Raw genomic sequence first — 27,927 nt, forward strand, 5'->3', positions numbered from 1 at the left:
GAGTCGCTGTAATGAAGGCTCGGGAAGTTATGAAGAGAAAGGATACGGTTAGGAAAGAAATAAACAGGCAAACGGGAGAAAATCTGTGTTGCTATGAGCGGAGAGGTTTTACAAACAAATTGTGCACGTCCGAAAACACAAATTTGCAGTAAATGAGGAATGGCCTCAGCGCGGCTGCAGGCCTGAGTGAGCGCCGCCATCTATTCGGGACAACGATTCACTGGATACGTGCGGAGCCGCCATCTTTGTAGGGGGCAAGGTGCAGCCAGGCGCATGTGCAGCTTGTCTCAGTATAAAGTCATTGTGATGTCAGCAGCCCACACTGCTCTGATTCCCCTCTGGGCTTCCTCATGGCCACATTGTCAATATCCAGCTTCCTCACTCTACAACCATTGGGTGTATTTCTGGTCTGTTTATACTGTATTATTACTTTTGTAGACCCTTTGTAAATGAGGTTTTCGCTGCGGCCCAGCCCCTGACCATGTGCTGCTCTATTATCAGATTACTTTTTTCTTGAATATTATTGACAGTCAAGAATTCTTTTTTCAAATAAGCAAGAGTATTTTCCTTCCATTTCTGACTATCAAATTCTGCACCCCTTTTATTCCCTGTAATCCATTTTGCATTCCCTGAAACATTAACTGTGTTTCTCCTTCCACAGATACCAGTGATTCATGCCAAATCCCTGTTGCCTGGGGAGAGGGTGATGTTTGACTTTCTTGTACAGCTGCAGTCTGTGTGGTGAAGGTGCTCCCACAATGTGGTTGGGTAAGAGACATTACAGAGTATTCATTACAGCAACAGTGATGATTTGAAAATAATGTGCAAATCAACAACAGTTTGTATTGTTATTATCAAGCTTATAATTTCACAAAAATACTATTGAGACCTTTAGACATAAGGCCAGAGATGAAGATATTAGGTCAGGTGACCAAAAGCATTGCCAAAAAGCAGGTTTTGAGGAATGTCTTAAAGGTGGAAAGCAGTCCTGAGAGGTTTTGGCTGCGAATTCCAGACCATGCTGCTTCAGTAACTGTAGAAACAACCACACAGGTGAAGTAATGAATTAACAAATGGTTGGGAGTCTTGAAGAAAATGAGTTGTCGAGGTCACAAAGTGTGTGTGGTGCAGGGAGCTAGGGATGATCACAGCCAGGAATTAAATCAAGTGTGAGAAATTTAAATTGAGGGATGAGGTGCTGGCAGGTGAGACTAGATTCGGTTTGGATATCTGGTCAGCATGGACGGGTTGGATCGAAGGGTCTTTTTCCATGCTGTGCATCTCTATGGCTGTATGCTGTTGATTATGAATAGGACCCTTTTGTTGAATCAACAAGCAGAGATTTAGACTTTCTTGAGATTACAGGGAGGTTGAATGTGGGAAGCTGGCCCTGAGTGTGTTTGGAAAATGAAGTCTGCAGAGCACACAAGGTTGATGAAAGTATATGAGCTGAGACAAGGGTGGAATCAGCTAGAAACAGTGGTGTTGGAGTGGGACTGAGTTATCACACTGACCTCACCTTTGGGATTCAGCTGGTTGCCAGGTTGTGAACCAGGGCGGTAACACAATCGGGAGCTGAGTGGCCCTGGTGGAGCCTAAAGTGAGTGTCACTCAGCTGGCTGTTGCTGAGCAGCTGCTGCTTGGTAGCCCTGATAATGACATTTTCCATCACTTTACTGCTGATCGAGTGTGGACCGATGGAGGGAAATTGCCTGGGTTGGATTGCCCTGTGTTTTTGTGTTGAACATCCCTGGGCAATGTTCCACATTGTCGGTAGATGCCAGTGCTGGAGAGGTACTTGGCTTGGTGGGTGGCAAGTTCTGGAGCACAAGCCATCAGTATTATTGCCAGAATATTGGCAGGGCCCATAGACTTTGCACGACTTAACCATTTTTTAATGTTATTCAAACTTAACCGAACTGGCTTAAAACTCACTTCTGTGATGTTGGAAACCACTGGAGAAGGCTAAGATGGATCATCCCACTTTGCACTTCTGGCTGCAGATTGCTGCAAATGCTGTCATCTTATCTGGTGCATGGATGTGTGAGGCCCCTCGATCAGTAAGGGTGGGGATATCTGTGATGCTTCCTCCAGTGAGTTGTTTAATTGTCCATCACCGTTCACAACTGGGTGTGGGAGAACTGCAGAGTTCCGATCTGTTCCATTGGATGTAGGATCACTTAGCTCTGTTGCTTGCTGCTGATGCTGTTTGATGCAGGTAGTTCCGTTTGGTAGCTTCACCAGGTTGGCACTTCATTTTTAGATCTGCCTGGTGCTGCTCATGGCATGCCCTCCTTTCCTGTCCATTGTGGTGGGTGAGAGCGGGATTTACAACCCCATGAGATTACAGATTGTGCTGGAGTACAGTTCTGCTGCTGTTTATGTCCCACAGTGCCTCAGAGATACCCAGTTTGAGATCCTACATCTCTTCAAAATCTGTCCCAATTAGAACGGTGATAGTGCCACTCAACACAATGGAGGTTTTTCTCAACTTTAAGGCAAGACTTTGTCTCCAAAAAGAATGTGTGATGGTCACTGTTCCTGATACTGTCATGGCCAGATGTATCTGCAGTTGGTCAATTCATAACAATGAGATCAAGTATGTTTTACACTCTTGTTGGTTCCCTCACCACCCACTGCAAACTCAGTTGAGCAGCTATATCCTTTAGGACCTGACCAGCTCAGTCAGTAATTCTGTTGCAGAGCTAGTCTCGATTGTGAACATTGAAATCCTGTACACAGAGTACGTTTGACACCATTTTACTTCCTCAGTGCTTCCTCCAAATGTTCAACATGAAGGAGAACTGATCCATCAGCCAAGGGAGGAGGAGATGTGGTAATCAGCAGGAGCCATGAGATTTCCTGATCTCCGGAGTCGATGCTGAGTACTTCCAGGGCAAATCCTCCCTGTCTGTACACCACTGTGCCACCACCTCTGCCTGGTCTGTCCTGCCGGTGGGACAGGACATATCCAGAGATTTCAGGAGAAAGTGAAGACTGCAGATGCTGGAGATCAGAGTCAAGAGTCTGGTGCTGGAAAAGCACAGCAGGTCAGGGTTATGAAGGGCTGAGTCTCGAAACGTCAATTATCCTTCTCCTCGGATGCTGCCTGACCTGTTGTGCTTTTCCAGCACCACACTATCGATATCTAGGGATGGTGATGGTGATATTGGTCATTGTTTGTAAGGGATGATTCCGTGAATATGACTGTCAGGCTGTTCCTTGACTAGTCTGTGAGACAGCTCTCCACATTTTTGCACCAAAATCCATATGTCAGTGTGGAGGATGTTGCACCATCGAGAGGGCTGATTCTGTGGTTGTAATTTCTGGTGCCTTGTTAGTTGCCAACTGGTCCATCCAGCTTCAATCCTGTGTTGAGACTTTGCAGTGATTAATACAGTGAGGAGCTGGCTGGGCCGCTGTCAGGTTGGCAGGATTTCTTTCGCCATTGACAATGGTTCCATGGAGATCATGAGATTCCTAATACGTTTTTTTTCTTGAATTCAGATTCCACCATCTGCCAAGACAGGATTCGAACCAGGACTTCAGTCGTTTGTTTTAATATTCTGGATAAAAGCTAAATACATCAGGTTTGTTCACTCATTTTAAATATCACTAACCCTGGCTTTGTTTCTTTGTAAAATACTGTCCATCATCCTGTCTCCTCCATCCTCCCCTCCAACAACATGAGTGAGGAGCACATGGAGTTTCTCTGTCATTGAGACTGAGATAATCCGACCTGCTTCTCTCCCTCCCACTAGCCCACTGAGCCAAACTGCCTCACGTGGTTTTCCTGGTTTTTGTCCTAAACCTACATCTTTCTCCAGTCTCTTGTCAAGCCTTATCAGAGCTCACCTTGACCCTTTACCCTAATCTCGCTAAACTCACTTTCCAACTCTCTTTCCTCCACTGCCGTCTCATCACTCCCCTTCGCCAATTCATAGGTATTATTCTTTGTTCTGTCTGTTGGTCTTTTTTTGGTTATGTCCTTCTCTCCCATTCTGTGAAAAACTAATATTTGTCCTCACCGTTGTTGGAAAATCCTGTTCCATCTCCACTCTCCCTTTCCTTTCTGTATTACTTGCATTTGGTGTCCCTCGTGGATCTATCCTTGGCCCCTCCTGTATCACACCTACATACTGCCAGGAGGTGACATTGTGCAAAAGCACCATGTTGGGTTTCACATGTACACTGACGATGCCTAGCTCTCCCTCACCATCATCCCTCTCCATTGTTCCACTGTTACTCAGTTACCAAACTGCTTATCACATTCCCACTACTCGATTAGCTGCAATTTTCTTGTCACGGTTAAACCCATTGCCTTACCTTTACCTTTCTGCTGAGCCCCTCCCTCCCACTGGGAACTCTCTGAGGCAGAATGACACTCTTCACAATATTGCTGTTACATCTGACCCCAAGGTGACCTGATCAGACAACCACACGATCCCAATCTCTTCAAAGTTGCATTTCTCCACCTCACCCCAGCTCAATTGCTACTGAAATCCCTTACCCGTGTCTGTGTTGCCTTATCTTGATGAATCCAAAACAGAACCCTTGATTCCGTGACTCAGAATCTGGTTTCAGACTCCCCTCTCAGTATTTACCCTCAGACACATCCTCTCAGTATTTATCCTGTCAAACCCCTTAAGAATCCCATCTGTCTCAATGAGATCACCTCTCTTTCTCCAAACTCCGGTGAGTAGAGTCCCAACCTTTTCAGCCTTTATTTAAAAGATAATCCCTCCAAACCAGGGATCATCTCATTGAATCTTCCCTGAAATGCCTCCAATAAAGTGACACATTTCCTTATCTAAAGGGACCAAAACTGCTCTCATTACTGCAGATATGGTGGTCTCACCAGCACTTCTACACGTTACTCTCAGGTATATACTCTAAGCTCTAATACTGAACACCTTTAAAACAAAACATTCCATTCCCCTTCCTGATTCCCTGTTGTAACTGTGTGGTAGCTTTCTGTGTTTCCTGAACAATTACCCCTGGTCCCTTTGTGGTGCAGCTTTCTACAGTTTCCACCATTTAAATAGTACTTTGTTCTTTTATTATCTCCTCCAAAATGAGCAACTTCCCATTTTCCCAAGTTACGCCCCATCTGGCAACTTGTTGCCCCCTTCTCCTGTGCATCTCTCTCTCTTCATAATTCTCTTAGACCTTTACAGTTAAGCCTTTTCTAGGAGATATCCCCCCTTTCCCATTCTTCCAGACATTTACTGGGAGCATTGGGCAGTGGGAAGCAGACAGAGTTGCTATCTTTTTAGGGATACGTTTTGGAGTGATTGGGAGGATCTTCCTACCCATTGGTCAGGATGGAGACAACTTGCCCATCGTTAGGCATTAGCCTTTCACACTCATGTCTTATTGATGAGGCAGAGCGGCGGCACGGAATGAAAGAAAAGAAAGTAATTCTTGTTTCCCATATCTCACTGACCCTTGGATCATTTTCTCCAATGTGTCAAAGAACTGCTGTGTTCAGTCACATGAGATCTCAAGTGGGCGGCACGGTGGCACAGTGGTCAGCACTGCTGCCTCACAGTGTCAGAGACCCGGGTTCAATTCCCACCTCAGACGACTGACTGTGGATTTTGCACGTTCTCCCTGTGTCTGCGTGGGTTTGCTCCAAGTACTCCGGTTTCCTCCCACAGTCCAAAAATGTGCAGGTCAGGTAAATTGGCCATGCTAAATTGCCCGTAGTGTTAGGTAAGGGGTAAATGAGGGGTATGGGTGGGTTGCGCTTCAACGGGTTGGTGTGGACTTTTTGGGCCGAAGGGCCTGTTTCCACACTGTAAGCAATCTAATCTAACCAAGTTGGAATCTCCTAGAAACCCACAGATTTCCCCCTGATGTTGACTGCAGTTGTCCTCGAGGGTAATATGTACAGTCATCCTGGGCCACAAGGAGGGGATGGTGTGAGTTTCTAACCTGAACTGAGAGTGACAGATTTTATAAACTTGTATTACAGGTGGACATTCAGATGGTAATCTCAGTAAATGTTCTCCCAAACTCTGATTGAATTACTCAGTATATCAGGACCTGGATATTCGCATTGTGTGTGTGAGTATTGTGTTCCAGATCAATCCCATTTGCTGCTTAAAAATTCTCCTTTGAATCATCGCATTCTCTCAAAAGGTCTCCCCAAACCTTCAATGTGTCATGTAATCCTTTTATGATGACCTGATGAGTGTAAGGTTTATTATTCAAATGTTTAATTTTTGTATAAGGATGTCTCAGAGAGGGAGCAGAATATTCTTAAAGGGGAGAATAACCATTTTGCGGGGAGGCTGTTGTTTATTGGTATCAATGACATCGGAATAGAAGAGTTCACATTATTGGATCATTGGAATCTCTTGTGGGGTAGAATTGACCTCCATCAGAAGGATGGATTGTACTAGGAGTGGAAGGGAACAGTTGCTAGTGCTATTCAGGAGGCATTAAACCAGTGAAGGAATGTGGGTAAACCCAGAGAGAGAGTGAGGGAAGAGCTAAGTCTGACGCTGGCACAGTTCAGACGTCAAACAGTCAAGGCAGACAAGGGCAAGGCACCGAATAAGCAGTTACACTGCATTTATTTCAATTCAGGAGGCCCGATAGGTCGGGCAGAGGAGCTCAGAGTATGGTTTTGAACATCGCACTGGGATATAATAGCAAACACAGAGGCATGAATTAATGATGGATAGGGCCAGCAGCTTAATGTTCGAGTATATCGATGCTATAGCAAAGATAGAAAGGGGGCAACAGAGCAGGGGGAGAGGTATTTTTATTATGGTTAACATTACAGCTGGGCTTCAAGAGGGTATTCCTGGGAGTACTGAAAATGTGTTGCTGGAAAAGCGCAGCAGGTCACGCAGCATCCAGGGAACAGGAGAATCGACATTTCGGGCATAAGCCCTTCTTCAGCAATACATTTTCAGCTCTGATCTCCAGCATCTGCAGACCTCACTTATTCCTGGGAGTACATCCTGGCAGGTTATACAGGTGGAACTGAGAAACAAGAAAGGGATGATCTCCTTATTGGGATGGTACTATTGACCCCCACCCCTTCCCCAGTCAGCAGGGAGTTGAGAAGCAAATTTACTAAGAGATCACTTCTCTGTAAGAATAGTATGGTTGTGTACAAGACTTGACCTTCTTTGTTATTCATTCACAGGATGAGGGTGTCACTGGCTGGGCCCAAAGGGCAGTAAAGAGTCAGTCACAATGGCTGTGCGTCTGGAGTCACATGTAGGCCAAACCAGGTAAGGAGGCAGATTCCTTCCCTGAAGGATATTAGCGAATCTGATGAGTTTTTTTTTCGCAATAATCAACAATGGATTCATGATCTTTAATAGATTCTTACTTCCAAATTTTTAATGAATTCATATTCCATTGTCTGCTGTGACGGGATCCAAACCCCGGGCCCCGGAATGTTTTCTGGGTGTCTGGATTATCCATCTAGTGATAATCTCCCGAGGCCATTTGGCAGGGTGAGTGACTGAGGTATCCGTGGGGCAGCACATCAGCACCAAAGATCCCATGGTCTCTGCGGAAGATAGAAAGAGCTGGGGAGGGAGATATATCCCTGGTGGTGGGGTCTGACTGTAGGTAGCGGACATAGCAGAGGTTAATGGTGATTAGTGGGTGACAGGTGAGGACCGAGGGATTATATTCTTATTGTGGTTGGAGGGGTGGGGGGAAGGCGGAGGTACAGGAAGTGGAGGATATGCGTTGGAGTGCATTGTTGATCAAGTGGGAGGGAAATCCGGTCCTTGAAAGAGGAAACCTTTCTGGGATGTCCTGGAGTGGAATTGCTTCTGCTCGGAGCAGATATGGCAGAGGCAGAGAAATTGGAAGTACAGGATCACGTTTTTACAGGAATATACTCGAGGGTAATCAGGAGAGCAAAAGGGGGACTTGAAATATCTCTAGGAAATAGTTTTAAGGGGAATTCAAAGAGATTCTACGAATACATTAAGGATAAAAAAATAACCAGACGGAGAATAGGAATTCTTAAAGATCAACAAGGCCATCTATGGAACAACAGGAGGTGGGAGAAATACTATGCTATTCTATTCTAGAGAGTTTGGAGAAATAAATAGTGATCACTGGAAAAGTGTCTAGATTACAGAGGAGGAAGTACTGGATGTCTTAAACAGTAGCAAGGTGGATAAATCCCTGGGACCTGATCAGGTGTATCCCAGAAATTTGTGGAAAGCTAGGAAGGTGATGGCAGTGCCCTTCCCTGAGGTATTTATATCATTGTTTGTGACAGGTGAGGTGCTGGAAGATGGGTGGCCATTATTTAAAAAAGGTGGTAAGGAAAGGCCAGGGAACAAGAGAACAGTCCACCTAACGTCAGTGGTAGGTAAGTTGTTGGAAGGGATTCTGAGGGACAGGATTTACATGTATTTGGAAAGACAAGGATTGATTAGGGATAGTTAACGTGGCTTTGTGTGTGGGAAATTCTCTCTCTCTAACTTGATTGAGTTTTTTTGAAGATGTGACAAAGATGATTGATGAAGGCAGACTGTGGACGTTGTCTATATGGACACTGAACGATGTTCCACAAAGCAGACTGGTTAGCAAGGTTAGATAACAACATGAAATGGCGGGAGAACGAGCCATTTGGATACAAAACTGGCTTGAAGGGAGGAGGCAGAGGGTGGTGATGGAGGGTTGCTTTGCGGACTGGAAGCCTGTGAGCAGCATTGTCCTGCAGGAATGGATATTGGGTCCTGAAATAAGTGACTTGGATGTGAATATGAGATATGGTCAGTGGGTTTACAGAAGACACCAAAATTGGAGGTGTAGTGGACAAAGAAGAATGTTAGTTCAGAATGCAACAGTATCTTGACCAGATGGGCCATTGGAGCGAGGATTGGCAGACTGGGTTCAATTTAGACAAAAGTAAGCTGTTGGATTTTGGAAAGGCAAATCAGAGCAGGACTTGTACACTTAATGGTAAAGCCCTTGGGAATGTTGCTGAACATAGAGACCATGGAGTGCAGGTTCATTGTTCCTTGAAAGGAGAGTCACAGGTAGGCAGACTAGTGAAGGTGGGGTTTGGTATGCTGATATTTATTGGTCAATGCATCGAGTACAGAAGCTGAGACATCAAATTGTGGTTGGACAGGACATTGATTAAGTCATTTCAGGAATTCTGTTTTAAGTTCGAAATTCCCTGTTCTGGAAAGGATGTTGTGAATCTTGAAAGCGTTCAGACAAGATTTACAAAGACTTTGCTAGGGTTGGAAGATTTGGACTACAGGGAGAGGCTGAATAAGCCAGAGTTAATTTCCCTGGAGAGTCAAAGACTGGGAGGTGACTTCATGGAAATTTATAAAATCATGAAGGGCATGGATAAGGTGAACAGCCAGGGCCCTTTCCCCCCCGTTAGGTGGGTTCAAAATAAGATCACATGGGCTTAGGTTGAGAGGGCAAAGATTAAAAACGGATCTAAGGGGCAAAGTTTTCAAGCTGTGTGTGGTGTATGTGTGGGATGAGCTGCCAGATGAAATAGTGGAAGCTGATACAATTACAACATTTGAAAGGCATCCGATTGGGTACATGAATAGGAAGAGTTTCCAATGATATGGACCTATAGCTGGCAAATGGGGCTCCATTTGTTGAGGATTCCTATTTGGCATGGACAAATTAGACCAAAGGTCTGTTTCTGTGCTGTACATCTCTATGACACTAATAAATGAAAATAAGATGTGTTCCTCTTTTGTGGAAAGCTAGCGGAAGCACAGATAATTGTCCTTGGAGCTGAGAAGGTTAAGCAGTGATTTTAACCAGGTGCAAATTTGTGTCTAGGATATCTAATCTGCAGAGAGAGTGGAAATGTTAACACTGTCACAATTTTAGTGACTATTTTCAGGTAATTGGCAAATAATGTGAACATTATTTTATTCAGTAAGTTCTGAGTATCTGGAACAGTCTGAATGGCAGCTGGACACAGACTCAGCAGTTATTCATAAAAAGATTTGGAATTTTACTTTTTAAAGGAAGATTTGGGGGGCTATTGGCAAATGGGAAGGGAATTTGGACAGATTTGCAGCATCTCCACAGGGAGAGGGTACATCCCAAATGGGCTGAATAGCCCCAGACCCTGTGCTCTCTGATACTGCCCCATTGAGTGTGAATGTTGTAGCTCATCCCAGGGCAGAGAGAGGGAGGATCCCACCACTCACCTCACAATGGGCCCCGATGATTGATGTCAGTACAGGCCAATAGGGGGCAGAGGGCAGTACTGGAGGACCAGGCCGTACCAGTTTGTCTTCCAACCAATCGGAGTGAATGAGAGCATCCTCAAGAACTAAAGAAAGGCACATATCGCAGAGATTTGAGAAACTGGAGGACATGAGATAGGGAGCGTTCTGTGGCTGGTGAGGAATTATATAAATAAGGAAGAGTTGTGAGGCTGGATGAGGTGACAGTGATCAGGAGAGTTGAGGATGGAGGAATTTAGAGTTAGTGAGGATGAGAGTCATAATGTTATACAGCAAGGAAACAGGCCCTGTGGTGCAACCAGTCCATGCCAACCATAATTCCAAACTGAACTAATTGTACCTGCCTCCGCTTAGTCCACATCCATCCAAATATTTCCTATTTATGTACTTATCTGAATGTCTTTTAAATATTGTAATTGTACTCACAGCTACCACTTCCTCTGGAAGTTCATTTCACACATATATATATTTTTTTAAAACTCTAATGTCTTTTCTCAAATCTTTCTCATTTCTTCTCAAAATGAATGCACCCGAGTTTTGAATCCCTCTCTCCCCCGACTATTCACCTTATCTACACTCTTTCTGATTTTATAAACCTTTAATAAGGTTACCCCTCAACCTCATGCACTGCAGTGGAAAAAATTCCCAGCATATCCAGCCTCTCCTTAGAACACAATCCCTCCATTCATGGCAACATGCAGGTAAATCTCTCCTGAACCTGCTCCAATTTAATAATATCCCTCCTATAACAGCACAACCACAACTGGACAGAGTATTCCAGAAGAGGCCTCTCCAACGTCCTGTACATCCTCAACATAACGTCCCAACTCCTGTACTCAAAGGTCTGAACAATGACGGTAAGTGTGCTATGCGCCACCTTAACCACCCTGTCTACATGTGACGCAAACTTCCAAGACGTGAAGCCCTCTGTCTCTTCGTTCCAATATCACAACTCAAGGTCCTACTTTTATTGAGTGTAAGTCCTACCCTGGTTTGTTTTATCAAGATGTAATATTTTGCATTTATTCCAATCCAAAAACATTTTCAAGTATAAAGGCAGTAGGAGTATAATTAAGAGGGAAATCAGGAGACAAAAAGGGGACGTGAGATAGCTTTGGCGAATAGGGTTAAGGATAATCCAAAGGGCTTTTATAAATACATTAAGAACAAAAGGCTAACTAGGAGAAAATAGAGATCAGCAAGGCAGTCTTTGTGTGGGGCTTCAGGCGATGGGCGAGATAGGGAAACAAGTACTTTGCATCAGTGTTTACTGTGAAGAAGTACATGGGAGATATAAAATGTATTGGAATAAATGGTGACATCTTGAAAAATGTCCATATTACAGAGGAGGAGGACGTGCTGGATGAGTGGCTAAGGAGCTGGTGCAGGGGAAAATGATTCACATTTTTGGATCACTGTGATCTCCTCTGGAGTAGAGTTGACCTGCATAAGAAGGATGGATTGTACCTGATTTGGAAGTGTCTAATATCTGGGCAGGGAGATTTGTTAATGCTACTCAGGAGGCATTAAACCAGTGAGGGAGTGGGTGTGATTGCAAATAGATAGTGAGAAAAGAGGTATGTCTAAGGCTGGTGCAGTTCTGAGGTCAAATAGTCAAGGCAGGCAAGGGCAAAGCAGAGAATGAGGTCAGACTGAGCAGTTACACTGCATTTATTTCAATGCAAGAGGCCTGACAGGGAAGGCAGATGGGCTTAGGGTATGGTTTTGAACATGGCACTGGGATATCATGGGTATTACAGAAACGTGGCTCAGGGATGGATAGGACTGGCAGCTTAATGTTTCAGAGTATAGATGCTATAGGAAAAATAGAAACAGGGCCAACAGAGGAGGGGGAGTAGCCTTTTTATTGGGGATAGTATTATGTTTGTGCTTAGGGAGGATATTCATGGGAGTACACCCAGTGAAGTTATTTGGGTGGAACTGGGAAATAAGAAAGGGATGATCACCTGATTGGGGTTGTCTGAGTGGATTTCATCCGGGTTCTCTGGTTTCCTCCCACAGTCCAAAGATGTGCAGGGTAGATTGGATTATCCGGGCTGAATTGCCCGTAGTGCTCAGGGATGTGTAGGTTGGGTGGCCCTGGAAAATGCAACATTACAGGGGGAGGTTAGGAGGCTCTGAGCGTCAGTATCCATGTGATGGGCCGAATGGTCTCATTCCACACTGTTGGGATTCTCTGATAATTCTACTAGTTTTAAAATAGTTACAGAAAATAATAGACCAGATTGTCCAATTTAGAAACTTAACTTTTCAAGGGTCAATTTTGATGGCACAAGGCAAATCCTTTCATCTGACCCCTCAAACCTGCTCTGCCATTCAATAAGATCAGGACTGATCTTTTCATGGCCTCAGCTCCACATTCTTGCTCTCTCACCATAACCCTTAATTCCTTTCCTGTTCCTTAAAGGCAAATAAAGTTGATAGCTCAGCTGCTTCACTCAGCAGGGAATTCCACAGATTCACAACCCTTTAGCTGAAGAAGTTACTCCTGAACTCAGTCCTAAATCTGCTCCGGCTTATTTTGACGCAATGTTCTCTAGTATCACCCACCCCTGGTGAAAATAAACTCCCTGCTTCTATCTTAGTTACTCCCTTCATCATTTTGTTTTTTTCCCCATCCAACCTCCCATTCTTCTAAATTACAATGAGTATAGAATCAGTTTTCTCAATCTCTCCACATACACCACCCTCTCAACTCCAGGCCCAAACTAGTGACCCTCCTCTGCACCCCCTCCAGTGCCAGTACATCTTTGCTGAAGTAAGGAGATCAAACCTGTACACAGTCCTCCAGATGTGGACTGTACAGCTGCAGCATAACCATCCCTCTAGCAAGGAAGCACAATATTCCCTTCACTGCCTTAATTACCTGCTGCACCTGCAAACCAATTCCTGTGATTCATGCAGAAGGACACCCAGCTCCCTCTGCACAGCAGCCTGTTGCAGGTTTTCACCATTTCAGCATCCAGTTTGCTGTTAGTTCAACCAAAGTGAATGATCCCCATTTCCCAACATTGAACTCCATCTGCCAGATCCTTACCCACTCACTCAACCGATCTGTATCCCTGTGCCGACTGACAGTGGCCTCTGCACACATTGCTCTTCCTCATCTTTGTATCAAATGTGAACTCTGACACCGTACACTTGGTCCTCAACTCCAAAACATTTGTGTAAGTTGTAAACAGTTGTAGTGCCATCACTAATCCAAACACCCATTTATCCCCATTCTTTACTTTTTGTTGGTTAACTGATCCTGTATCCATGCTAATACGTTACCCATAACGCCGTGCAGCCTTTATCTTATACAGCAGCCTTTCATGTGGCAACTTGTCGATTACTTTCTGGAAATCCAGATACACCACATCCACCGGGTCCCCCTTGTCCAATGCATTTGTGATGTCTCAAATAGTTCAAGTAAATACGTTAAACATGAGCTGCCTTTCATGAATCCATGCTGTGTCTGCTCAATGGGATAGTTTCTGCCCAGATAACTCACTACTACTTCCTTGAGAGGTTCAAGCATTTTCCCCACTACAGAAGTTAAACTAATGGGTGTTTTTTTTTAAATAGTGGCTGTTGCCACTATTGCAGCTTTCCAATCTGTCAGATACGCCCCAGAGTCCAGCAAATTTTCGCGAATTATCATGAAAATATTTGCTATTTTCCCGGCCATCTCTTTTAGCCCCTGGGATGCATTCCATCACGGCCAGACACCCCTTTTACCTTTGGGCTGTTACCTTTCCCAACACTTCCTCTTTACTGAGAATGATTCTCTGTCCACATCTGCCATTGCCTCCATAGACCTGTAAAAATGAGACAATGAGAGTACACAGACAGTATGTTCCTGTTAAGGGCAAGGCTGGGAGGCGTAGAGAATGCTGCCTGTCGAGAGAAAATGAAGGAGGGATATGGCAGGTACAGACAGCTGGGTTTGAGTGGATCCCTGGAGGAGTATAGAGACAGTAGGAGAATACTTGAGGGAAACCAGGAGGGCAAAAAGGGGACAAGCGATGGCTTTGGGAAATAGGTTTAAGGAGAATCCAAAGAGATTCTAGAAATACACGAAGGACAAAGAGTGACCAGGCAGAAAATAAGGACCCTCAAAGATCAACAAGACTGACTATGGAACCGCAGGAGGTTGGAAAGGTTCTATATGAATATTACACATTGGTTTTTACTGAAAAACGGTATGGAAGCTAGAGAATTTGCACAAATAAATAGTGATAACTTGGCAAGTGTCCATGTTACAGAGGATACCCTGAATGTTTTAAAATGGATAAAGGTGGATAAATCCCTGGGACCTGATCAGATGTATCCCTGAAATTTGTGGGAAGCTAGGGAAGTGATTGTTGGGCCCCTCCCTGAGATATTTGTGTCATCAATAACCACAGGTGAGGTGCTGGAAGATGTGTGGCATTATTTGAGAAAGGTGGTAAGGCAAAGCCAGGGAACTATAGACCGGTGAGCCTGAAGTCAGTGGCAGGCAAGTTGGTGGAAGGGATTCTAAGGGACCGGATTTTCAAGTAATTGGAAAGGCAAATAATTGGGGAGAATCAGCATGGCTTTGTGCATGGACATCGTTAACTCGGACATCAGGAAGACACAATGTTCCACATAACAACAGACTGGTTAGCAAGTTCAACATCATAGAATACGGGGAGAACTAGCTATTTGGATAAAATTCATCACAGAGATATACAGCACAGAAAAAGACCCTTCGGTCCAACCTATCCATGCCAACCAGATACTCCAGCCCAATCTAGTCCCACTTGCCAGCACCTGGCCCATATCCCTCCAAATCTTTCCTATTCATATACCTATGAATGTTGCAATTGTACTAGCCTCCACCACTTCGTCTGGCCACTCATTCCACACACGTACCACCCTCTGTGTGTAAACGTTGCCCCTCAGGTCTCTTTTATATCTTTCCCCTCCACCCTAAACCTATGCCCTCTAGTTCTGGAAGCCCCCACTCCAGGGGGGAGACTTTGTCTATTTATCTTATTTATCCTGTCCCTGCCGCTCATGATTTTATGTACCTCTGTGAGGTCACCCCTCAGCCTCCGATACTCCAGGGAAAACAGCCCCAGCCTATTCAACCTCCCAGGAGCAGGATTTCGACCAGGAGCAGATTTGTCTCCAGGATATTTAGTTGACAGAGAGGGAAAGTAGAAAGTTTGTCACAATTTTTAGTAACTACATTCATGTAACTGGCAAATAATACAAGGTAAAAATGAGAAGATTATTTTGCTGAGTCAGTTCTGAGCATCTGGAACAGTTTGAACAACAGCTGAATGCAGATTCAACAGTTAGTGTCAAAACAAATTTGGAATTTAACTTTTTCAGGAAAGATTTGGAGGGCTATGGACAGATGGGAAGGGAGTTGGGACAGATTTGCAGCATCTGCAGAGGGAGAGAGTACAACCCAAATAGGCTGACTAGCCCCCAGCCCCTATGCTCTGTGATAATGCCCCATTCACTGTGAATGATGAAGCTCATTCCTCCGCAGAGCCATCGAGCCATAGAGATGTACTGCTCAGAAACAGACCCTTCGGTCCAACTCGTCCATGCTGACCAGATTTCGTAACCTAATCAAGTCCTATTTCCCAGCACTTGGCATATATCTCTCTATTCCCTTCCTATTCATATACCCTTTCAGATGGGGTAATTGTACCAGGCTCCACCACTTGTCCTGACCGGAAATTCCATGCATGTAGCAACCTCTGATTGACAGAAGCCCCTTAGGTCCCTTTTAAATATTTTCCCTGTCAACTTAAACCTATGCCCTCTCGTTCTGGACCTGTCTATTTATCCCATTCATGCCCCTCATGGTTTTATAAAACTCAATGAGGTCACCCTTCAGCCTCCAACACTTATGGGAGGATCCCACCAACATGACACAAGGGGCCCAGGTGATTGACAGCAGCTGCAGACCAATAGGAGTTGGCGTGATCCTCCAGCCAATAGAAGTGAATGAGGGGTGTGGCCAGCAGGCCAACACGTGACCATGAGCTGTGCAGGTGCAGTGTCACTGTGAGGGGGGGGGGAACACAGTGAGTGTGATGGGAGTGGCATAGACTGGGAGAAAAATGGATGTTGTGGGTACTCGGGCGGTTTATAAACACACGGTGTAGGCTGCTTGACATGAATTACAAGCTCCCACTAAATAAAAACCAGAAAACACTGTGGATGATGGAAATGATGAACAACAACCAGAAAGTGCCGGAAAAGCTCAGCAGGTTTGGCAGCATCTGTGAAGACAAGTCAGAGTTAACATTTCTGAACCTATGAACCTTCCTCAGAACTGATGTGACAGAGAAAAAAATGTTGGTTTATATGCAGAAGGTATAGGTTAGAGAGTAAATGATTGGGAATAGAGCCCAAAGAGAGAGAGAGGAGAAATTGGACAAAGGAGTGTATATCGATCTGGCTGGGGGAGGGTGAATACCTGTTTATGGGGACTGTTAGTGGCCAATCACAGATAGTGTGTAATAGCAGACTATGTAATAACAAGGCCTGGTGTGTGGGGTAGGGGGCTAGGACGCGAGGACGTGGGAGAGTTCAGCATCTATTTTTATTGAATTTGATATTGAGGCCAAAAGGCTGAAGGGTCCCCGAGTGGGTGATGATGTTTTGTTCTTCCAGCTTCGTTAACATGTGGCACTGGAAACGCACAGCAGGTCAGGCAGCATCCAAGTAGCTGGACAATCGACGTTTTAGGTATATGCCCTTCATCAGGAATGTGCGGTGTGGGAAAGAGTGCTGAGAGATAAATAGGAGGGGGTGTGTAGGGCTGGGGGGGAAGGGAGCTAGGAAGGCAATAGGTAGACACAGATGGGAGGTAATGGTGAGAGGGTGGAGTGTATAATGGGGAAGGAAGATGGACAGGTGGGTCAGTTCAAGAGGCCAGTGCCGAGATGGAGGGTTGGAGCTAGGATAAGGTGGGGTGAGGGGAGATGAGCAAACATTGATGCTGTGTGGTTGAAGGGTCCCAAGGCGGACGATGAGGTGTTATTCCTCCAGGCTTCGGATGGCTCGATTTGGCGACGGAGGCAGCCCAGAATCTGCAGGTCCTTGGCGGAGTGGGAGGGGCCGTTGAAGTTGTTGGCCACAGGGCAGTGTGGTTGGTTGGTACATGTGTCCCAGAAATGTTCCCTGAAATATTCTGCAAGTTGGCGTCTTGTCTCCCTACTGTAGAGGAGACCACATCGAGAGCAAAGGACTCAATAGGTGAGGTGTTTGAATGTAAGAACTATCTCTGCTGAATGTGGAAGGATCCTTTGGTGTCTTGGATGGAGGTGAGGGGAAGGTGTGGGCACAGGTTTTCCACCTCTTGCAATGGCGAGCGAAGGTGCTGGGAGTAGAGGATGGGTTGGTGGGGAGCGTGGATCTAACAAGGAAGTCACAGAGAGAATGGTCTCTGAGTAATGCTGAAAGGACTGTGGAGGGAAATATATCTCTGATGGGGTCTGATTGTAGGTGGTGGAAATGGTGGAGGATGATGTGTTGTACCTGGGTGGAATGTGAGGACTTGGGGGATTCTATCCTTGTTGCAGTTGAAGGAGTTGGGTTCAAGGGTGGAGGTGTGGGAAGTAGAGGAGATATGATGGAGGGTATTGTTGACCACATGGGAGGGGAAATTGCTCTAATTGAAATACGGAGCCATTTGGTATGTTCTGGAGTGTTCTGCCAGTTTGTATCAAGCTTCACTGGAACATTGCAGTAAGTATGAGACAGGGATGTTGGACAGGGAACAGGCTCGTGTGCTGAAGTGGCAGGCAACTGGAAGCTCAGGGTCTTTTTTGCGGCAGAACGTACATCAGCCACCATTTCCATCACATCCACTGAGATGCTGCCAGACACCGGTTCCTGTTCCCTCCATTAACAGCTATACACTCTCCCAGCCAGATCGCTATCCAGTCCTTTTTCTTTCCAAATGTTCCTTTGGGCTCTGTCCCCACCTATTATTCACTCTTTAACCCCTATCTCCTTTGCCATTGCACTGGGAGCTAAATTGTCCCTAGTTTTCAGAGACGTGTCGGTTAGGTGCAAGATAAATATTTGTCTTTAATATTCATCCTGCACTGACTGTGAGTTTTGTTGTGTGAATTCATTTTATGGGATATTAATTGAGACTGGGATCTCAGAAACAGTTTTTACAGTCAGCAGAGACATCAGGACCTGAATATAATTGGCATTTAACTGTGTAAACAGAAAGGTTTGTCTGTTCTGTCTGTGAGAAAATATCTTCAATACTTTTGTCAAACAAAAATCAGAGAGATGGACAAATTTGTGGCTGGATCACGCTTTGGGTGTGTGCTCTGTTCTGGGCCCTGCAGCTGAGGAAGGAGATATTGCCCTGAAAGGGAGCACAGATTTATCCAAATTGCACCTCATCTCTTTGCAGGAACTGTCAGATTTAGTCCCCAATCACCCACTTCGTAATGTTAACCTGTAAACTCCTTATTTTCAATTCTCTGCAAACTACCCATTAAAATTCCTTGTGGACTAAAATTCCAGCATCTTTTCAGGTGGAATGTTCCAGATTCTGACAACTGAAAATGACAGGGCTGCACTGAGAGTGCTGCTTGGCTCAGTGAGTGTGTTTTGGAGTTGGGTGAAAACAATGAGGTGAGACAGGGAGAAGGTGAAGCTGAAACTCAGGTTTAGTTCAGGCCATTCAGAAATTCACATGGACCCAATGGGAGTAGCCAATTTTTATGAGATATCTGCTGAATATTTTGTAACAGGTTTTAAAGTATAACATGTCAGCTTGTGTAAAGGTCGGGGATTTAGATTATAACGGACATGCTTGAAGTGAAGAAAGGCTGCTAGCTCATTTAAGTTCTCGCAATAGGAGAGCTAGCTGAATCTAGAGAGACATTGTTACAGGAGACCTCAGATCCGCGGTGTTCTCCTCTTGTACAATGTGGGAAATAAGGGATGCTTCCAGTGTCCCTGGCCACAATGTATGCAGGAAGTGTGCCCATCTGCAGTTACTGGGAAACTGCTTTTCAGATCTGAAGCTATGAGTGGACTCACTGTAGCTCATCTGCAATACTGAGGATGTTATGGACAGCACGTTCAGTGAGTTAGGAAAGGGAATGGATGACTATCAGATGAAGTAAAAGGCTCAGGAAGGAAATGCAGGAGTTCCCAGTGATCATCCCGTTATCAAACAAATACTGTATCCCACTTCGGATTCTGCAAAGAACAGGAGGAAAGAGAGTAACGGGGATTCAATAGTCAGGGGTACAGACAGGCACTTCTGTGACCACAGACATGAATCCAGGATAGTATGTTACCTCCCTGGTGCCAGGATCTGCAATAGCATGGATAGGTTATTGGACATCGTGGAGCTGGAGGGTAAACAGCCAGTGGTGGTGGAATCCTCTCACTGTGCAGACTGTGTATCATTTACATTCTCCACTGCTTCTCACTCATGTCTGCTTTGAAAAGAGGGAATCACGGAGAAACATGGAATAAAATGGGGTCAGAGTCTCTGGTATTAAACTGGTGAACACAATGCCCCCATCTTATCCATATTGGTCATCAAGCACACATGCCCGCTGCGATCATCTAATACCTTTTTGATATTAGAATAGATGATTGGTTAATGTCTTGGGGAGGCAAATGAGCAGAGAGGTTTAGTAGGAAATTCTGGAGCTCAGGGTGCAGGAATCTGAGTTAAAAATGGGCTATCCTCAAGGCTGGAATTACAGAAAGGCACTTAGCAGAGAGATTTGTGGGGATCGAGATTACAGAGATAGGGAGGATTGTGTGATTGGAGGATGTTACAGAGATGCTTATGATAGCAGAGATAAGGAAGAGTTGTGAAGCTTCATGAGGTGACAGTAATAGGGAGAGTTGTGAGCACGAAGACACCGAGAGTTAGAGTTTCAAAGTTATGTATCATGGAAATGGACCCTGTGGTCTAACCAATCCATGTCGACTATAATTCCACCGAAACTAATCACACCTGCCTCTGCTTGGCCTATATCCCTCCAAATATTTCCTATTTATTTACTTATCCAAATATCTTTTAAGTATTGTAATTGTATTCACAGCTACCACTTCCTCTGGGAGTTCAACCCATAAGCGCAAAGATAGAAAAACTCATCTTTTAAAAATCTTTGTCATCTCTTCTCAAACTGTATGCACCGGTGTCTTGAATCCCCCTCCCATGCAGCCATTCATCTTGTCTACACACTCCATAATTTTACAAACCTCTAATAAGGTCACCCCTCAACCTCCTGCTCTCCAGTGACAGACATCCCAGCCTATCCATCTTCTCCTTCTAAAACAATCCCTCCATTCATGGCAACATCCTGGGAAACATCTTCTGAACCTTCTCCAATTTAATAACATCCGACCTCTAACAGGGGGACCAGAACTGAACACAGTGAAGAGGCCTCACCAACATCATGTATAACCTCATGACAGGGTCCCAACTCCTATACCTAAAGGTCTGAGCAATGAAGGGAAGCGTGCTAAACACCCACTTAACCACCACCCACTTAACCACCCTGTCTACATGTGACACAAACTGCAAAGACCTGAACCCCTCGGTCTCTTTGTTCCACATCACTACGCAAGGCCTTACTTTTACTTAGTGTAATTAATTAATGAGGCTAAAGGAGATGTTTGTTTTATTAAAATATAACATATTACATTTATTCAAATTAAATTCCATCTGCCACATTTCAGCCCATTCACCCAATTGATCAGGATCCCTCTGTATTCGTGGATAACCTTTTGTTACTGTCGACCTTAACAGTTTTTGATGTCACCCACAAACAAACCATGCTTTGTACATTCTAATTCAAACCATGGACACACATGACAAACAAAAATGGACCCAGCACCGATTCCTGGAGAACACTGCTGGTCACGGGCCTCCAGTGTGAAAAACAACCCTCCACTATTACTGTCTCCTATTGTTAAGCTAATTTTATATCCAGTTGGCAAGCTCTTGCTGAATCCCATGGGATCGAACTTTACAACTTCGTCTACCCCTGCACAACCTTTTTAAAGGCTTTACTAAAGTCCAAATAAACAATGTCTGCCACTCTGCCCTCATCGATCTTCTTGGTGACTACCTTAAAAATCTCAATCAAGTCTGTGAGACACCCTGTTAAGTAACCATGTTGAGTGTCCCCAATCATTCCTTAACTCTCCAAATACATGCAAATCCTATCCTTCTGAATCGCCTCCAGTGGCTTACCCACCACTGAGGTCTACAGTTCCTGGGCTGCTCCTTATATCCCTTCTTTAACAAAGGTACAACATTAGCCACTCTCCCGTCATCAGGCAGCTCACCTGTAGTTATCGATTATACAACTATTTCTCCATGGTGCCCACAATTACCTCTCACCCAAACTGTTCCCGTCCTATCGCTTCCGTCACTTGCCCTGTCTGATCAGACAAGAAAAGGTCAGGTGTTGCTTGCTTCCTGATAGGAACATTTAAATATTGATAAAGAACATTTCTTGAACTCATTTAACCCATTCTTTACCAACCAAACCTTTCACACTATCGTAATCACCTACTACTATAACCTTCTTGTTGTGACTGTATATCGGAGATCTCTCTGTATATTTGTTCCTTATATTCTCCCTGATTATTGCAGCGTCTATAGTGCCATCCGACCAAGGTGATTTTTTTTTTAAAAGTTTGAAAACACAATTTAGTTTTTAAAAAAAGCTTTCCTCTGCGATTGAAATCTAAATCTCTTTTTGTTTATTCACTCGGATGTGGATGTTGACCCTGAGGGCAGTTGAGAGTTAACCACATTGCTGTGGGTCTGGAGTCACATGTTGGCCAGACCGGGTGAGGATGACAGGTTCCTTCCCTAAAGGGCATTAGTGAACCAGATGGGTTTTTTTCCTAACAGTCGATAATAGTTTCATGGTCATCATTAGCCTTTTCATTCGAGATTTTATTGATATCAGATGCCACCATCAGCCATGATGCTACCACCTAACCCTAATCCTCGGAACATTGCTCATATTATTCGTCTAGCAAGAATATCATCTGGCCATTGCCTCCCTTTTTATCAATGTATTTTTTAAAAAAACCTCCATCATTCTACGTGTACAATATGAGGTACAATTACACACATGCAATTTCTGAAGCTGGAGGGGGATTACAGAGACAGAGAGGGATGTGGGTCTAGTGGGGGATTGTTGTCCAAACATCACTGTGGTGTACATGGACTGCAGCATTTCAGGGAGGCCGTTCACCACCATTTCTCCAAGACACATAAAGGTGGTCAATAAGTACTGGTCTGGGCAGCAAAGGCAACCTCCAGTGAATAAAACTGAGCAGTGACCTCTCCCAGCTGACTTCTTGTGAAGTTATAAACCTCTCTGGAAATGCAGCTTGGAGAAAAGAGAAACAAACAGTGACATTTCGCAGCTGTCCTCAGAGAGACCTCGCTCTCTGAGCTGCTCACAGCCGGGATCAGCTCAGTGGGTTTCAGTCTCTTGAAACATCAATTTTAGACGGTTTTATTATATTAATAGTGAGAAAGGTGAGGGTTTCTTTTTTATGTCTTTCGGTCTGTTGTTTAAATGTTTAAAATATAAAGCATAAGCATTAAGTTATTCTCGGGCAGTATTTTTCGAGCAGTAAGACTGTGCCTTGGTCTGTAGATTGTTAAGGCGGAGAGATGGCCTGTTGTAGAGTGGTGTGCTGTTCCTGTCGGATGTTGGAGATTAGGGAGAGATTCAATGATCCTGATGATTGTGTCTGCAGTAAGTGTCTTTGCAAATCCAATCAGATCACATGGATGGGTGAAGGAGTGATTAAAGGCAGTGAGGAATTGACAGGGGTCAGGGGGTGTGATAGGTGGCAGTCTCAGGATTGCAGGTTACTGCAGATACAGTCAGGTCGGTGGGTTACCGCTAGGAGGGGTAGGCAAGTACTGCAGGAATATCCAGTGCTTATCCCCAGCTCAAACAAATGTACTGTTTTGGAAAATGTAGGGGGTAATAGACTTTCAAGAGAATATAGCACTGACTGCCAAGTTACTGCAGCTGAGACTGGCTCTAACATAAGTTATATCCAGTTCCACGCAAACGATGGTGATAGGGGACACTCTAGTCAGGGGCACAGTCTGCCATTTCTGCAGCTGACAGTGAGACATCAGAATGGGGTGGTGCCTCCCTGATGCTAGGGTCAAGGATGCCTTGGAGAGGGTGCAGAATATTCTCAAAGGGGAGAAGAGCCAGTGGGAGGACATTGTACATTGGTACCAATGGCATAGGAAGGGGAAAGTATGGGGTCCTGATGAGCAGGGAGATTTGCTAGTTCCACTCGGGAGGCATTAAACCAGTGAGGGAGTTGGGGTAAACCTAAAGAGATAGTGAGAAAAGAGGGATGTCCGAGGCTGGTACTGTTCAGATTAGACTGTCAAGGCAGGCAAGAGCAAGCCACAGAATAAAGTGGGACGGACCAGTTACACTGCATTTATTTCAGTGCAAGAGGCCTGACAGGTCAGGCAGATGGGCTCAGGGTATGGTTTTGAACATGGCATTGGGATATTACAGCAATTACAGAGGCATCACTCAGGGATGGATAGGACTAGCAGCTTAATATTCCAGGGTGGAGATGCGATAGCAAGGGGGCAGCAGTACAGGGGGAGTGGCGTCTTTGATTAGGGATAACATTACAGCTGGCTTTGGGAGGATATTCTTGGGAGTACATCCAGGAAAGTTACTTGGGTGGTGCTGGGAAATAAGGAAGGGATGACCGTCTTACTGGCATTGTATTATAGACTCTCTCCCAATAGTCAATATTACCAGGAGACCTCCGTTATCTGTAAGAATAATGTGGATACAATGATAAGGGGTTTTAACTTTACCAACATGGCCTCGGAATGCTGCAGTGTTGAGGGTTTGGATGGAAAGGTATTTGTTCAGTGTGTACGAGAACGTTTCAGATTCAGTTTGTAGGATGTACCTACTAGAGAAGGAACAAAACCTGACCTGTTTTCTTTATTCATTCACAGGATGAGGCTGTCACTGGCTCGGCCAGCATTTATTGCTTTGTTTAACCAGAGGGAAGTTAAGAATCAACCACGTTGCTATAGGTCTGGAGTCACATGCAGACCAGACCAGGTAAGGATTGCATTTTCCTTCCCTAAAGGTCGTGAGTGAACCAGATGGGATTTCCCAACAATTGACAATGGATTCATTGTCGTCACAAAATTAATTTTTCCAGATATTTATTGAATTCACGTTCCAAAATCTACAGTGATGGGGTTCAAACCCAGGTCCCCAGAACGTTATCTGGGTCTCTGGATTAATTGTCTAGCGATAATTTCACTCCGTCATTGCTGCCTCTTAGGACATGAGGCAGGGTGAGTGATTGAGGTATCAGTGGGGCAGCACATTAGCACCAAAGATCCCACAGTATTGTGGCTTAGTGGTTAGCGCTGCTTCCTCAGCACCAGGGACCTGGGTTTGATTCCAGTCTCTGGCAACTCTGTGTTGGAGTTGGCAGGTTATCCCCAGTGTCTGTGAGGGTTTCCTTCGGGTGTTCCAGTTTACTCCCACAGTCCAAAGATGTGTAGGTTAGTTGGATGAACCATGTTAAATTTCCCATAGTGTCCAGGTGCAGTAGATGAGGTTTTGGGATGTGCGGAGAAATCTCTGCCTGATGTGAAAAGATCCTTTTCAGGTCTTGGACAGAGGTCAGAGGGAGGTGTGGCCGCATGTTTTACATCTCCCGTGGCGGCAAGGGAGGGTCAAGGGTGTGGAGCATGGGTTGGTGGGAGGGGGTGGGCCTAACAAGGGTGTTGCCGAGGGAATGGTCTCTGTGGAACGCAGATAGGGGTGGAGAGGGAAATATATCTGTGGTGGTGGGATCCGACTTTAGGTAGCAGAAATAACAGAGGTTAAGGCACTGTATCTGGAGATTAGTGGAGTGGAAGGTGAAGACTGCAAGGTTATAATCTTATGGTGGTTGAAGTGGTGGGATAAAGGTGGAGGTGCAGGAAGTGGAGGGTATGCATTGGAGGGCATTGTTGATCAAGTGAGAGGGAAATTGTAGGAGGCCTTTCTGGGATGTCCTGGGGTGGAATTGCTCCTCCTGGGAGCAGATATGTCAGAGACAGAGGAATTGGGAGTACAGGATCATGCTTTTATACTTTAGGGAAATCAGGAGAGCAAAAAGAAGACATGAAATAGCTCCAGGCACTGGTTTAAGTAAATCCAACGAGATTAAATACATTTATCTAAGACAAAAGATTAACTGGACCAGATAATAGGACCCCTTAAAGATTAACAAGGCCGTCTATGGAACCACAGGGAGTGGGAAAGATATGTGAATATTTCATGTCATTTTTTACTGGAGAAGGATATGGAAACTCAAGAGTTTGGAGAAATAAACAGAGAGAACTTGAAAAGTATCCATGTTACAGAGGAGGTGGTACTGGATGTCTGAAATGGCATCAAGGTTGATAAAGTCCTGGGACCTAATCAGGTGTATCCCAGAACTTTCTGGAAATCTAGAAGTGATTGTTGGGCCTCTCCTGAGATATTTGTATCGTTGATAGCGACAGGTGAGGTGCCATTATTTTAAAAAGTGGTAAGGAGAGGCCATGGAACAAGAGAACAGAGAACCTGAAGTCAGTGGCAGGCAAGTTGTTGGAAGGGATTCTGAGGGACAGGATATCCATCTATTAGGAAAGGTAAGGAATGATTAGGGAGAGTCGATGTGCATGTACAAAGCCACAATCGTGTCTCACTAACTTAACGGAATGTTTTGAAGTGACAAAGAAAATTGGTGAAGCCAGGCGGTGAATGTTGTTTATGTGGACATTCAACAAGGTTCCACAAAGCAGACTGGTTAGCAGGGTTAGATAACATGGAATGCAGGGAGAGCAAGCCATTTGGATACAAAACTGGCTTGAAGGTAGGAGACAGAGGGTGGTGATGGAGGGTTGCTTTGTGGACTGGAGGCCTGTGGGCAGCAGTGTGCTACAAGGGTCGATATTGGGCCCTTAAATAAATGACTTGGATGTGAATATGAGCTATGGTCAGTAGGTTTACAGAAGGCACCAAAATTGGAGGTGTAGTGGACAGTGAAGAAGGTTAATTCAGAATACAACAGGATCTTGATCTTTTGGGCCAATGGAGCAAGGAATGGAAGATGGAGTTCAACTTAGACAAATGTGAGCTGTTGGATTTCGGAAAGGCAAGTCAGGGCAGGACCTGTACACTTAATGGTAAAGTCCTGGGGAGTGTTGCTGAATAAAGAGACCTTGGAGTCCAGGTTCATAGTTCCTTGAAAGTCGAGTCACAGGTAGGCGGGGTAGTGAATGTAGTGTTTGGTACACTCCCCGTTATTGGTCAATGCATTGAATACAGCTGTTGTGACGTCATATTGTGGTTGTACAGGACATTGATTAATGCCCTTCTGGGATTCTGTTTTCAGTTCCAATCTCCCTGTTCTCGGAATGATGTTGTGAAACTTCAAAGGTTTCAGAAAAGGTTTGCAAGGACTTTGCCAGGGTTGGACGGGTTGAGCTATTGGGAAATGCTGAATAGGTTGGGACTATTTTCCTGGAGAGTTAGAGACTGAGAGGTGACCTTATAAATGTTTATAAAATCATGATGGACCTGGATAAGGTGAGCAGTCAGAGCCTTTTTCCCAGGTTGTGTGGGTTCAGAACTAGAGGACACAGGCTTAAGATGAGAGGGAAAAGATTTAAAAGGGACCTTAGGGCATCTTTTTCTCAATGAACAGAGTTATCAGAATCTGGAGCATTCCACCTGAAAAGGTGCTAGGATTTGAGTCCATAAGGAGTTTACAGGTTAACATTATGAAGTGGGTGATTGGAACTAAATCTGACAGTTCCTACAAAAGAATGAAGTGGAATTTGGATCAATCTGTGCTCCCTCTCAGGCCAAAAAAGACCCTGAACTCCCGGTTGCCTGCCACTTTAACACATGAGCGTGTTCCCTGGCCAACATCTGTCTCATGCTTCGGTGCAGTGTTCCAGTGAAGCTTGATGCAAGCTGGCAGAACACTCCAGAACATACCAAATGGACCATATTTCAAGGACTGCAATTTCCCCTTTCATGTGGTCAACAATGCCCTCCAGTGTATCTCCTCTACTTCCCACACCACTGCCCTTGAACCCCACCCCTCCAACCCTTAACTCACACACATTGTTATCACATTGCCTGCCATTACACACTACCCACGATTAACCACTAATTGACAGCTATTCCCAACTTACATCACTCCACAATTGGAGCTGCCAAGAACACAAACCTCTGGAATATCCTCCCTAACCCCCTCTGTCCTCCTTTAAGATTTTTGGCCTCTCCTGAGATATTTGTAACATTGATAGCGACAGGTGAGGTGCCATTATGTTTAAAAAGGTGGTAAAGAAAGGCCATGGAACAAGAGAACAGTGAGCCTGAAGTCAGTGGCAGGCAAGTTGTTGGAAGGGATTCTGAGGGACAGAATATACGTGTATTTGGAAATGCTGAAGAAGAGTTAAAGTGGCTTTGTTTGTACAAAATCGTGTCTCACTAACTTGAGTATTTTTTTTCTTGAAGATGTGACAAAGATGATTGATGGCAGCCTGTGAACGTTGTCTCCATGGGCATTGAACAAGGTGCCACATAGCAGACTGGTTAGCAAGGTTAGATAACATGGAATGCTGGGAGAA

At 44.8% G+C, this 27,927-nt stretch overlaps 1 long non-coding RNA gene across 2 annotated transcripts; it reads left to right on the forward strand.

The window, feature by feature from the left end:
* Nucleotides 1–27,927, forward strand: LOC148136180 (uncharacterized). Of its 2 annotated transcripts, none has more exons than XR_015754748.1 (8): nucleotides 1–47; nucleotides 662–768; nucleotides 3,508–3,590; nucleotides 5,978–6,069; nucleotides 7,163–7,250; nucleotides 10,976–11,080; nucleotides 24,253–24,361; nucleotides 27,815–27,927. It is a non-coding gene; the product is annotated as an uncharacterized LOC148136180 (long non-coding RNA). The 2 variants fall into 2 exon arrangements; XR_015754747.1 differs by lacking the exon at nucleotides 1–47 and adding an exon at nucleotides 367–407.

This window comes from Chiloscyllium plagiosum, unplaced genomic scaffold, assembly GCF_037043375.1.
Source record: "Chiloscyllium plagiosum isolate Xiang-an unplaced genomic scaffold, Cpla_swu_hap1 HiC_scaffold_47, whole genome shotgun sequence".
In the NCBI taxonomy this organism is placed as follows: Eukaryota; Metazoa; Chordata; class Chondrichthyes; order Orectolobiformes; family Hemiscylliidae; genus Chiloscyllium; species Chiloscyllium plagiosum.